We start from the raw sequence: 13,148 nt of genomic DNA, 5'->3' as shown, positions 1-13,148 counted from the left end.
GGATCAAGTCCCGCATTGGGCTCCCTACTCTGCAGGGAGTCTGCTTCTCCCGCTGACCCTCCCCCCTCTCATGTGCTCTGGCTCATTCTCTCTCTCTCAAATAAATAAATAAATAAATCTTTAAAAATAAATAAATAAATAAATAAAACCTCCCCAAACAGAGTTGTTCTGCTTTCATTCATTTGCACATTGAGCTTTCATGTACAATTTCATCTCAACAGAGGATTCAGCAGCTTAAAAAATTTGAAAAGCACATTATATGTATATAAAATGTAACAATCTTGGGCGCCTGGGTGGCTCAGTTGGTTAAGCGACTGCCTTCGACTCAGGTCATGATCCTGGAGTCCCTGGATCGAGTTCCGCAACAGGCTCCCTGCTCAGCAGAGGGTCTGCTTCTCCCTCTGCCCTCTTCCCTCTCGTGCTCTCTGTCTCTCATTCTCTCTCTCTCAAATAAATAAATAAATAAGATCTTTTAAAAAAATGTAACAATCTTTGAGTATAATGTATAAAAATATATTTTTATCTTCAGAAATTGTAAACAGATACTGGCAAAGGCTATCCTTTAAAATTTACTTTTTAGGGGTGCCTGGGTGGCTCAGTCATTAGGCGTCTGCCTTTGGCTCAGGTCATGATCCCAGGGTCCTGGGATTGAGCCCCGCAATGGGCTCCCTGCTCAGCAGGGGGCCTGCTTCTCCCTCCCCTTGCGTGTGCTCCCTCTCTCGCTGTCTCTCTCTCTGTCAAATAAATAAATAAAATATTTTTTAAAAAGAATAAAATAAAATTTACTTTTTAATATTCCTTTAGTAATATGAGCAAAGTTGGGCTTCACCTAGGGAATATCTACAATTAGCATAGTAATATAGTACTGTTCATTGATTACATTTCTCAGAGTAAAAACAATTCAAATCTATAGCCTTAGCCTTGCAGTTGTCAGTACACATTTGATTGCCCTTGTTGCCTTTAATTATTGTCTTTCTTACTACTTTGTCAAGAATGACAACAACGTCATGCCAACTAAAATAACTTACCTTGTGGTTGGTCCTAAAAACATGAAGAAATGTTTTGCAACCTTCTATTTGAAATGGAAATACCAGTATAGATTTGTGATTAATTTCCCTTTTAAAACATTTTTTCTGTATCTTTCTAGGAAAAAAAATTAAGCAGTACATGCACCCTCCTCATTCCCCATTACCCAAAATATGGTTTCTAAATCTCATTTCCAAAAAAGAAACTAGAGCTCTTGGTATAAGGGGTTAAATCCAGTTGGCTAAATCTGGGGCAGGAGATATATGAGATGATCCTGGGACACCTTTTTGTGCCACCAGACAAAAAAATTGTAAGACCTCAAGATTTGTGTCCATAAGTACACAGAAACCAACTGGAAGAAGCTCCCATTTTTCTAAAATAGTATAATTTAAACAAAAAAGAAAAATAATTACTAAACACTTCAAATATGTAAAAATGCAAGAGTACATAAAGATGGGCTTGAAAACAACTAACCCATTCATTAATATTCGAGACTGCTTGCAGTACAAACTAGTTACTGTAAAATTTTTCAAATACCAAAAAAAAGGGCTTTTGGCTGGGAGGAGGCGAAGATGCCACCATCTACAGTGGTCTGTAATCTGGGTTAATCGACACCAACCACCTCCACCGTGCTGCCTAAATTCGACTCCAACCAGATCAAAATCATATACCTGACGTGCATCAGGGGGAAGTAGGTGCCACTTCTGCCCTGGCCAGGAAGATCAGCCCCCTTGGTCTGTCTTCAAAAAAGGTTGATGATGACATTGCCAAGGTAACTGGTGATCGGAAGGGTCTGAGGATTAACCATTCAGAACAGACAGGCCCAGACCAGGTCCTGCTCTGATTAGCAAAGCCCTCAGGGAACCGCCAAGAGACAGAAAGAAGCAGAAAGACATTAAGCACAGTGGAAATACCACTTTTGATGAGATTGTCAACATTGCTCAAAAAATGCAGCACCGATCTTTAGCCATAGAACTCTCTGGAACCATTAAAGAGATCCTGGGGACTGCCCAATCTGTGGACTGCAATGCTGATGGCCGCCATCCTCATGACATCATAGATGACATCAATTGTGGTGAAGTGGAATGCCCAGATCATTAAGAGCCATGCAGGAAAATAACTTCAATAAAGGATCATTTGACAACCCCCCCAAAATAAATAAATACCAATTTTTTTAAATTAAAGGAAAAGATCAGATATTTATTGTGACATTCTTAAAATAACTATATTTGAAATAACCATATAAGTGATGATAATTCATGTAGAAATTCTGAATTAGAAATTAACCATTTTGCAATTCTTAATGGAATCATTGATTCATGTAAAAATAATCTATATCCTAAAATCATTAGTCAAAAGTCTGATGTAAACTTTTTTAATAGAATGTTCAAAGTAACACCTGGACCCAGAAAACTCTACTAGAATTCTCAATGATTTAAAAAGAAACTTTAAGAACTAATGCTTTCTACTAAAATTTCATTGTGAAAATAGATTTTCTAAAGTTTACACATACAAATTGCAAGATTTAGGGGGAGTGGTGAATTCTACAAACCGAAAGCCATGGATTACAGACTTACCCCATCTAATGACTATTTAGTAAAATATATAATTTCTCCATCACCCTCATAAGAAGTTGTATCACTTTCGAAAAACTACTTTTTATTATGGTATAATGACTTTTTCTACCCCCAAGTATGCCAAATACAAACTCTAAAAGCAGTGCCATTTGACACTATGGTTTCAAGCAGTTATACACCCAATTTACTCAAAAAACAATATGACAAGAAAAATGACTAAGGAACATACATATTATAATGCAAAAGATAAAACCATTTCTTTTTGCACAACATATAATTATCTTTTTAATTAAAAAGTCAGAAAATAGGGCGCCTGGGTGGCTCAGTTGGTTAAGCGACTGCCTTCGGCTCAGGTCATGATCCTGGGAGTCCCTGGATCTAGTCCCGCATTGGGCTCCCTGCTCGCCAGGGAGTCTGCTTCTCCCTCTCCCACTCCCCGTTTGTGTTCCCTCTCTCGCTGTGTCTTTCTCTGTCAAATAAATAAAATCTTTAAAAAAAAAAAAATTCAGAAAATAGTTGTATTATATGTAATTTAAAAATATAAACGTCTAGAAATTACAAAGGTAGCTTGAAAAATAATGAAAAAGACAAGTAATCCAAAGCAAGAGTGAGTACAATATATAAACAACCACTTCTCCAAAGAAGAAATATAATTTGATGGTAAATACTCTTAAAATATTTAATTTAATTCATAAACTAGGGAATAGAATTTAAAACAAAATGGAGATATTAGAGATATAAGTGTTCATCCAATAGATCTTTAACAGTAAAAATGTGATCATATCTTATTTAATATTGTTGAGGGAGTTTAAAATGGGCATTTTTATGCACTTGAGTAGAATATAAATTAAGGAAATATATTTGAAAAGGCATTTTTACTATCTATTAAAATTTTGAAATGGTCAGATTTTTTTGTCCTTGTGATTCTACCTATTGAAAAATTATGTATATTTTTGCTCATGTTCATCATAATATAGGTACAAAAATAATCAATATAGTACGTTTTGGCAGCAAAAAATGAGGAAACACCCTCATTGTGTAAAAGGGGCCATGTGAGCATGGAATAATCTAATCTAGGTTAGATTTGAGTGTAAGATTGTTTAGGATCAAAGAACGCTTTTTTCACAAAGAAATATTAGGTGTGGTTTTTTTTTAATTTTAAAGATAGATAAAAGGTAAATAGAAATGTAATGCCAATCTCTTTCCATCGAAGATATGATATGCAATAACTGATTCTAGCCACTCTCATACCTTGAGATTTACCTCTACAGAGGCAAGGGTTTTTAATGGGAGTGTGTCAAGAACCTCTGACTTTGGGTAGAATGTATGCTAAAAATAACTACTACTGATGAAGTGTTAAATTATATTTAATATTTGTAAAGGGTTGATACTGTGTTCTTAAAAATCTCTTGAGCCATAACCTTAATTTTATTTTTTCAATTATGACAGCTATTAAGTTTATAAAGTTTACAACTCAAGTCCATTGTTTTTGCTGCATTGTTTGCCATAGTTTCCTTTTTCTTTTTCCAAAGATCATCTTGAGTAAGTGCTAAGGTATTCCCTGTTCAGCAATTAAATTGACTTGTTAGATAAAAGTCTGAAAAATATATGATAAAACCAATCACATCTTCATAGCTACTTTCATTATTATTTTAGATATAACATATTTTCACTGCTTTTAAGCCTCTAATATGCTCAGTGGTATAGAAAATATTTGTTCAAGCTTCTCATAGAAGTCTGCCACCTGTCTATTTGTTACAGACCTGATGCTCAGTATGTGGAGGCAAGCTAGTTTCACATTTTTGTACTCTGGAGAGACTACATTTTCTTCCACGAACATGGTGAAATGTTTTCCTTGGCTGCTAAGGCATTGCTCATGCTCTGGTCTTTGTTTCCAAAAGGCTAACTTGAAGGCATGTGAGAACACAATTTTCCTTCATTTTCTTCTTTTGTGGAGTAAATGTGAGAGTTGGAAGGGCAAACTGAAACTCTTAGATTTGAGAGTCAGAAAATGAGTTAAAATTCAAGATGTGCTTGTTATAAATGTGTGCTCCTGGTCAACGTAGCCATTTTGTCTGAACCTCAGTTTTCCCATTTATAAATAGGGATAACATTCCCCGATTTACGTAGCAGGGCTGTTGCCAGTCTAAACCAAAACAATCTATTTAAGCTGTTAAGATTTAAACAATCTATTTAAGATTTAAAGATCACATATTCAAATGTTCCCAATTTGTGCTTCCTAGTGCAGATAGTGAAAAAATAAGTAGCTTCAGGCATTTTCAGATCAGTTTCTTAATCTTTAAAAAGTTGTGGGGCGCCTGGGTGGCTCAGTTATTAAGCGTCTGCCTTCGGCTCAGGTCATGATCCCAGGGTCCTGGGATCGAGCCCCGCATTGGGCTCCCTGCTCAGCGGAAAGCCTGCTTCTCCCTCTCCCACTCCCCGTGCTGTGTTCCCTCTCTCGCTGTGTCTCTCTCTGTCAAATAAGTAAATAAAATATTAAAAAAAAAATCTTTAAAAAGTTGTAATAGTACATACTCTGTAGGTCCCAAAGGATTAAATAAACTAATAAATGCAAATTAATAGTAATAGTATTTCTCCATAATATATGCTCAGTAATGTTAACACTTTTCTTATCAAACAAATATTTTCAGGATGCCTTATAAATGCAATGCAATGAACTAGGTTCTGTTGGGAATGGGGAGTTACTGACATAAGTTTTCCCTTTATATATTTTTAAAAGAAGTAAAATTATAAATAAGTAACATCAGCCACACTGCATAAAATTTAAATACATATTCTCGGGCGCCTGGGTGGCTCAGTCGTTAAGCGTCTGCCTTCGGCTCAGGTCATGATCCTGGGGTCGCGGGATCGAGTCCAACATCGGGCTCCCTGCTGGCGGGAGGACTGCTTCTCCCTCTCCCACTCCCCCTGCTTGTGTTCCTGCTCTCGCTGTCTCTCTCTGTCAAATAAATAAAAAATCTTTAAAGAAAATTTAAATACGTGTTCTCAATAATCAAACTGTGCAGGTTTGCATTGTTTAAAAACTCTGTGGATTGGTTTTCCAATCTTTAAAATTAGATTAACAATGATACCTATATGATAGGGTTGTTTTGAGAATTAAATTAGTATTTGTAAAGGGCTTAAAACAGTGTTTAGCACATTGTAAATGTAAACTGGTTGATAAATTAAAAAATAAAACATATGTGGGAAATAATATATGTAATTTGGTTACAAAGATGTGGCTGGATGACCCAGAGAAGTCATGTAACATTTCGTAGAAGAGGTTGCATCTGACCTGGGCTTTAAGTGTTAGGGAACAGCTGAGCGAATGGAGTATTAAAAAAGAGAGTGCCACACGCAAAAGAAAATGAAAAGGTACAGATCTGGAAATCCAAAAGGAACAATACATCTTTTCTTTAGCTGGAGTGACCAATTTTAAAAGAAAAGAGTGGAAAAGAAAAGATTGTAAAGGTAGGTTAGAAGGGAGAGCCTAGAAGTTGTGGAAAGCCTTTCTTTTCCTGGCAATGGGGAGTAGAAGATAGTAATTTGGTAGCCCAGTGTAAGATCAAGGCATAAAGATTGTAGGAGGAAGACCAGTTTTGAGCATTGCAGCAAACTAGGGGAAAGAAGGATGACAAGGAGAATACAGAAAGTAAATGAAGAAGCAAAAGTAAAATACTGCAAATATGAAACCAAAAGAATTTTGTAGGCGAAAAAGGAGAAAATTCAAAGATGATTCTAATGTTTTTAGACTATGAGTGGGAACAGGGTTCTATTACCATAGGAGTAGTAGGTAGATAGCTAATATTCAGATTTGACTGCACAATGGTATTTTTCTATTTTTTTTCAAAGTTTAGTTCTCTACAAATCTTAGTAAGAGAATATTTGTAATTGCAACACCCCTACTCATTAGGAGAGAATGCACACACCTACAGACACCCCCCCCCACCGTAATCATTGGTTTCCTTTTTTTTTAAAGATCTTATTTATTTATTTGACAGAGAGAGACACAGCCAGAGAGGGAACACAAGCAGGGGGAGGGGAGAGGGAGAAGCAGGCTTCCCGCCGAGCGGGGAGCGTGATGCGGGGCTCGATCCCAGGACCCTGGGATCATGACCTGAGCCGAAGGCAGATGCTTAACGACTGAGCCACCCAGGCGCCCCGTAATCATTGGTTTCTAAAAGAACATGAAAACGCTTTTTAAAAAAGTATTTAACTTTCTAAATCAGTAACAAAATGGCATTTTATTATTTTTTAAATTATTTTTTAAAGAATTTATTTATTTGTCAGAGAGAGAGAAAGAAATAGAGAGCAAGCATAAGCAGGGGGAGTGGCAGGCAGAGGGAGAAGCTGACTCCCCGCTGAGCAGGGTGCTCCAAGTAGGACTCGATCCCAGGATCCCAGGATCATGACCTGAGCCAAAGGCAGTCGCTTAACCAACTGAGCCACCCAGGTGTCCCGGCATTTTCAATAATAAAGGTAAAAATATTGTTTATTTTCCTCTTTTTTCCCCCATCTTTCCCTTTACCATTCTAAACAATTCGGTCCTAGAACTATGAAGTGGCATAGCGATGAAGGCACGTGGACTAATGTGAATGAGCTTGGAGAGGCACAGAGGACTAGAGTGGGTTACAGCGCTGGGTGTTGGAACCTGACCAGGGTGAGAGATCACAGACAGTGATTAGGCTAAAGGGGCTCTTCCTCTGGCCAAATAAGTAATATTAATTAATTTAACTCATTGAATAAAATGATACTCGTGAGCCCATATTGATATAAATAAACAAATAGAATAAGTCAAAAGTTCGATGAGGAACGTGGCTATTTACATTGTTTCAATGTACCTGTCCACAAAGTATTTGTCAATGGTAAAAGGAGAAAAACAGTAAATCTACAATGGAGAACCTTGTTGGATACCACCTTAATCAACCAGTCAAAGTGATCATCATCAGTATTAGGAAAAAATAAAAATCACATGCCACCTAGTAATACACACAAAGAGAACAAGGTCCGGTTTCTGTGGTTTTCCTGGAGAAGATAATCATGCATAGATAATCACAAACAAACTCAGATGGAGATACATTCTACAAAATGATTTTCTTATACTTCAAAAGTTTTAAGATCATGAAACTCAAGGGAACATGGAAAACTATTCTAGTTTGAAGGAAACTACAGTCATACTAAGTGAGTGCCACCAGTGATTCTGAACCTGATCAATTTGCTACAAAGAACAATATAAAGATAACTGACACAATCTGAGTGGGATTTAAGGATGAAATGGATACGGTATAACAATATTAATTTTCAGATTGTGACTTTAGTACTGTGGTTATGTGAGAGCCATGTACATAATTACAAGATATATATTAAGGAATTTGGGGTTGATAGGGCATCAGCTTAGCAATATACTCTCAATATTTTAAGAAAAAAATCTTCATGGTGGCCGAGTGTGGTTGAAGAGGAATGCAGTGATTCCTTTGCTAAAAAAAGAAAAAGAAGAGAAAAAAAAAAAAGAAAAAAATCTTCGTGTTGTACTTACTACTTTTCTATAATTTTGAAATTGTTCAAAAACCAACCATTAAAAATAAATAGCATTTCCACACATTACCTTAATAGTAGGTATTGTGTAATTATTCTATCTTTTTAAAATTCCTTACTACCCGTTTAGAATGTCTCTTCATTCATTGTCAAATATATGCATATATATTTTTGTTTTACTGAGGACTATGTATATTTTATGAGAACTTATTCTTATACATATTTTACTGTACAGATATTTCATGTTTCTATGAATATAACCAGGTAGATATTTTCAAAACTACTGCAAAACTAACAGTGTTATCAAGCCCGACATTTTCTATGATTCACCAGAGAGGGAATATATAATTCTCCTTCAAGGAGGTGAATATATACTTGAAGAGGAAAGTGATAATAGCTTATATATACAAACACATGATACCTTTATCTTGTGTATTTGTGGAATTATGGGACCACCAATTTAAAAGGACCTCAAAGAATCTTTAATACTGTGGCTATTAAGCTTAAATAAACATGTACTATTTTCCTCAGGATAAATCCTTTATGGACCCCTAATACCTAAAGTAGTTAATATCAATCTGCCCTGCTTAAAACATAAATGAAGGTCCCAGAGCATTGTCTGCTTGGCTCTTCCTTCTTTCCCAAAGAGGACCCTTGGCAATCAGAAAAGAATCCCTAGAAATTCATGGACTACAATTTGAAAACCATTTTCTGTACCATTTCATATTTAATGTATGAATCCACTCTCAGCATATCCAGGACATATTATATATTTCCCAGCTTTATTTTTTATAGTTCAAGTAAAAACAACTCACTAATTCCTAAGACAGTCTATTCCCATTTAGACAGTACAAAATACCTGTCACTTAAAAGATAAAAATAACTAAAGAAGCCACCTTCATGATAAAAATATCCATGTTATTTTCTATTATATATAATAAGAGGAGTAACAAGAGCCAAAAAAAGAGACACGGCACAAAAAGAGCCAAGTCTAAGATTAATAATAAATCTTATTTTTAATTCCAAATGCATTTTTTGGAAAGATTTTATTTATTTATTTGAGCGAGAGAGAGAGAGAGAGAGAGCGTGCACAAGCAGGGGGAGGGGCAAAGGAAGAGGGAGAAGCAGACTCCTCACTCAGCAAGGAGCCTGATGTGGGGCTCCATCCCAGGACCCCTGGGATCATGACCTGAGCTGAGGGCAGACACTTAAGTGACTGAGCCACCCAGACGCCCCCAAATGCATTTTCTATGTATTGCAATTTATGGCTAAAATTTTAAAATATGTATATATTACAAAATATGATATGTATTCCTAAATAACTACAGTTTATTAAAGTTTTAATTAATGCTAACAAATAGTTTTATTAACAGTTAACTTGATCATATTGCATATTCTTTAAATTTTTGTTCAATTTTGTAACAGTGGGGATGTTAATTACCAATTGCCATTTATTGCATGTTGACTTAGTGACAGGTCCTAATCTAATGTGATTGGGATACACAATCGAGGATAAGGCAAAGAGAGTTCCTGAGAGCATGTAGATTAAACCCTGGAAGTGAGGAACTACCTAAAGCAGATATATTACTAAACACATAATATGAATTATACTAAACACATAATATGAATTATAATTTAGTAACGTTAAAGCTAGATATTGCATACGGATTTAGTTATTTTCAATCTTTTTATTTCTTCATTATAATGATATCACAATATGGGTTTTCATGATAGACATTATATCTTTAATACTAAATGGTGTTGTATATGGTATCTCTGAGCAGATACCAATATAAACATCTATATTTGCTTCTTCATGGTTATCATTGATGCTTATTCTTAATAATTTAGCAGAAGATTAATACTCTCCTTCAGCATGTCAGTTAAACATGTTATGGTAAATTTCAAAACAATTCATTCCGTTTTTGGACCTACATATCCTAATAACCCACGCATACCACTGAAAAACAAGAGAAAATAAATAGCATATAATATATATTCCAAATCATCTCTTATTTTGGAATTCAGTAATATGTCAGATATTATGTCTAGAAACATGTGAGCTCTTTGTTACAGATCATTTATTCATATAATTTAGCTGATTCAAAGTGCAATATGTTAAGTTTCCCTTGATACTAAAAATTTTAATGATCAAATATGAGAATGGGAGAAGATAGGTATTTTATTCTTAAAATAACTATTATATTAAAGTCTCCCAAAAGACCTTTAAAAGAAAAAGCAATTAACAAATGAGTTGACCTAATTTTATAAGCCATCTAAACTACATCTCTTTTCCTTTGTTAATCTACCAAGTCTTATTTCTACCTTCATACTCTTAACATGAGCTGGTTCCCCATTTTTTGTTCTGAAATGTCCTTGATTCTCATAGTTTTTATACTATATATATATGTAATTGTATATATAAATCTGATATATATGTATCATAAATAGACTGTATTTGATTCCAGTTTCTAATACCTCTTTTTGAAACCTGGAAAACTTCATTCTTGCTCAATAAAAAATATTACACAAGTTAATAAAATAACTGTAAATACATAATCATTTTTCACAAATGTTTATTAGATATTTCTACATTTAATTCCTGCATCAATCACAGTTTATCTTTAAGGATCACTGAGTATGTCTATACCTTAGAAATGCTATTTTAGAACTGTTGATAGATTTTACAAACTAACACTTAAAATATATATAAAGAAGAAAGATATATTTAATAGCACTTCTACTCAGTAAACAAATTTGATTTGCTAGTTTTTAGGAAAGAAGTTATGTTCCCCAAAGTCTCAGCCTATAATAAAAATGTCTTCATGTACTATTGAGTATTAAAACACAACAGCATCTATATTTAAAATGATAATAAGCCTCATGTTTATATATGTTAGACTAATGTATACATCAGTGACTCAAGTTTCCAAGCCTGATATGTAAAGCTGGACAAGGCTTAAATGTGTGTCCCATTTGTTTGGTAACCATTTATACCTTTAAAAAAATAATATGAGAGATGAAATGTCATTTTGGAGAAATTAACCTTGAAATGTTAATGATTATATAGATAAGCACACATGGCTTGAATTGTAATGCTAACTTGGGTCAAATCTGGTAGAATAACACCTAATGAAATCACAGTGATTGGTGGAGAGCTTTCACTGACCTATTAATTTATGCTTGCTACCTAGGTAGGCACATACATTTTTCTCAATATTTCTGGGTAAGTCTGGCTGCAACTGTCCCTCAAACTCCATTTTGGTAACATGTTATTTTGACAATATTGGTACAAAAGTGGCCATCAATGCATAATATATATACCGTGCTTTATAATTTACTTTCAAAACCAGTCATAATAATCCTGTTAGACATGAAAATTATCCCCATTTTATAGATGTATAAACTGAGGCTCAGAGAGAAAAATATTCACAAGTATTAAAAAATACGCACGACGTTTTTAGGAAAGCAAACTAAGATCAGGCCTTTGGTATGAAAATGAAATTTAACAAAATAATGTGTATGCCTGGAGGTGGTATAAAAGTGACTTGCTAAAGAGAATGTTCTTAGATGGTTTGTATTGAGAAGATGGAGAGAACAACTTTTGAGACTTTTGTTTACACAATAATGGTGATGGTCCTATTAAGCACCTACAGAAAACAAACAACATTCCAAGCACTTTACATTTGTCATCTCTCTTAACTGCTGCACAAACTTATGAGGTAGTCATTATTATCTTTATATTGCGGGTAAGAGAACTGAAATCTGGAGAATTTAAGCAATTTGCCCATAGTAAAAGCAGTGAATGTGTAAGGTTTCAGTATCTTCCCTAACAGGCTCTATAACCTAAGAACATGAGGAACGTTCTACCTTCCAGGTGGGGAGGTATAGATTACTTGGGCAACATGGCATTTTAAACTCTCTAGATTTAACATTTTTAAATTAATTGCGCTTTTAGTTCCTCTGCCCTATTGATATTATGAAGGACTTATATTTTTAGTTAATAGATTTTTAAAATACCTTTCTAATTAAAAAAAGAAATACAGGTGCTTTGAAGTTATGAATATATTTTAAAATCACATGTCAAAGCCATCCATTTCTATATAAAATGTAAGAAGTTATAAATATTTCCTGTCTTTGGTCATCTCCAGAATTACCACAAATGTAATTATGCAACTGCTAATAATTATAATCTCAGTTAGTTAGCTGAGAGCCATATAAATTTTATAAGGCAATAAATCTTACTAAATGTTCAAAAAAAAAAAAAAGAACATGAGTTCAAATCAGTCTATGTTACCTTACCCACATTCAGCTCTGAAATTACATAAGGTCCAGGCATAAAGCTTGTGCTTAATTTTAAATACGCTCAATTTAGGTCAGCATGAAGCCTACATGCCACACTGAAGAGCCTGGGAAAATGTTTTAATTTTGTACTTTGTCTTAATTTTAGTTTAATTAAGTTGTTATAAAGACTGCTTTCTTAAACATTTTATATATATAAAAGAACACAGTTATAGAAAAAAGGGATCATAGAGGCACCTGGGTGGCTCAGTCGGTTAAGCATCTACCTTCGGCTGAGGTCATGATCCCAGGGTTCTGGGATTGAGTTCCGTGTCAGGCTCCCTGCTCAGTGGGGAGCCTGCTTCTCCCTCTCCCTCTGCTCTGTCTCTCTCAAATAAATAAATAAAATAGTAAAATAAAATAAAAAAGGGATCATAGAGACACTGAATTGAGAAATAAATAAAAGAAGAAGATTTAAAAATAATATTGAATGCAATTATAAACATAATGTTAAGAGTCATAAACTGGGGGGAAGAAGAGATGATGGACACAACATCAGTCATACTGAAGAAAGCTGCCTTTCTCAGCAAGTCAAGCCAAGAGGGGAAAGAACTCCAGCCCTAATTCACACTCCAGGGCCCTTGTCGCCTCTGATTTCTTCCACTTGGCCCTTTTATATCTTCGACTTCCATCCTGAAAGATACATTGCCAAAGATAAAAGTTTCTACA

Source organism: Leptonychotes weddellii, chromosome 3, assembly GCF_054177405.1.
Source record: "Leptonychotes weddellii isolate Sample4059 chromosome 3, ASM5417740v2, whole genome shotgun sequence".
Classification (NCBI taxonomy): domain Eukaryota; kingdom Metazoa; phylum Chordata; class Mammalia; order Carnivora; family Phocidae; genus Leptonychotes; species Leptonychotes weddellii.
The sequence above is the reverse complement of the archived record's forward strand: the minus strand, read 5'-3'. Positions refer to the sequence as shown.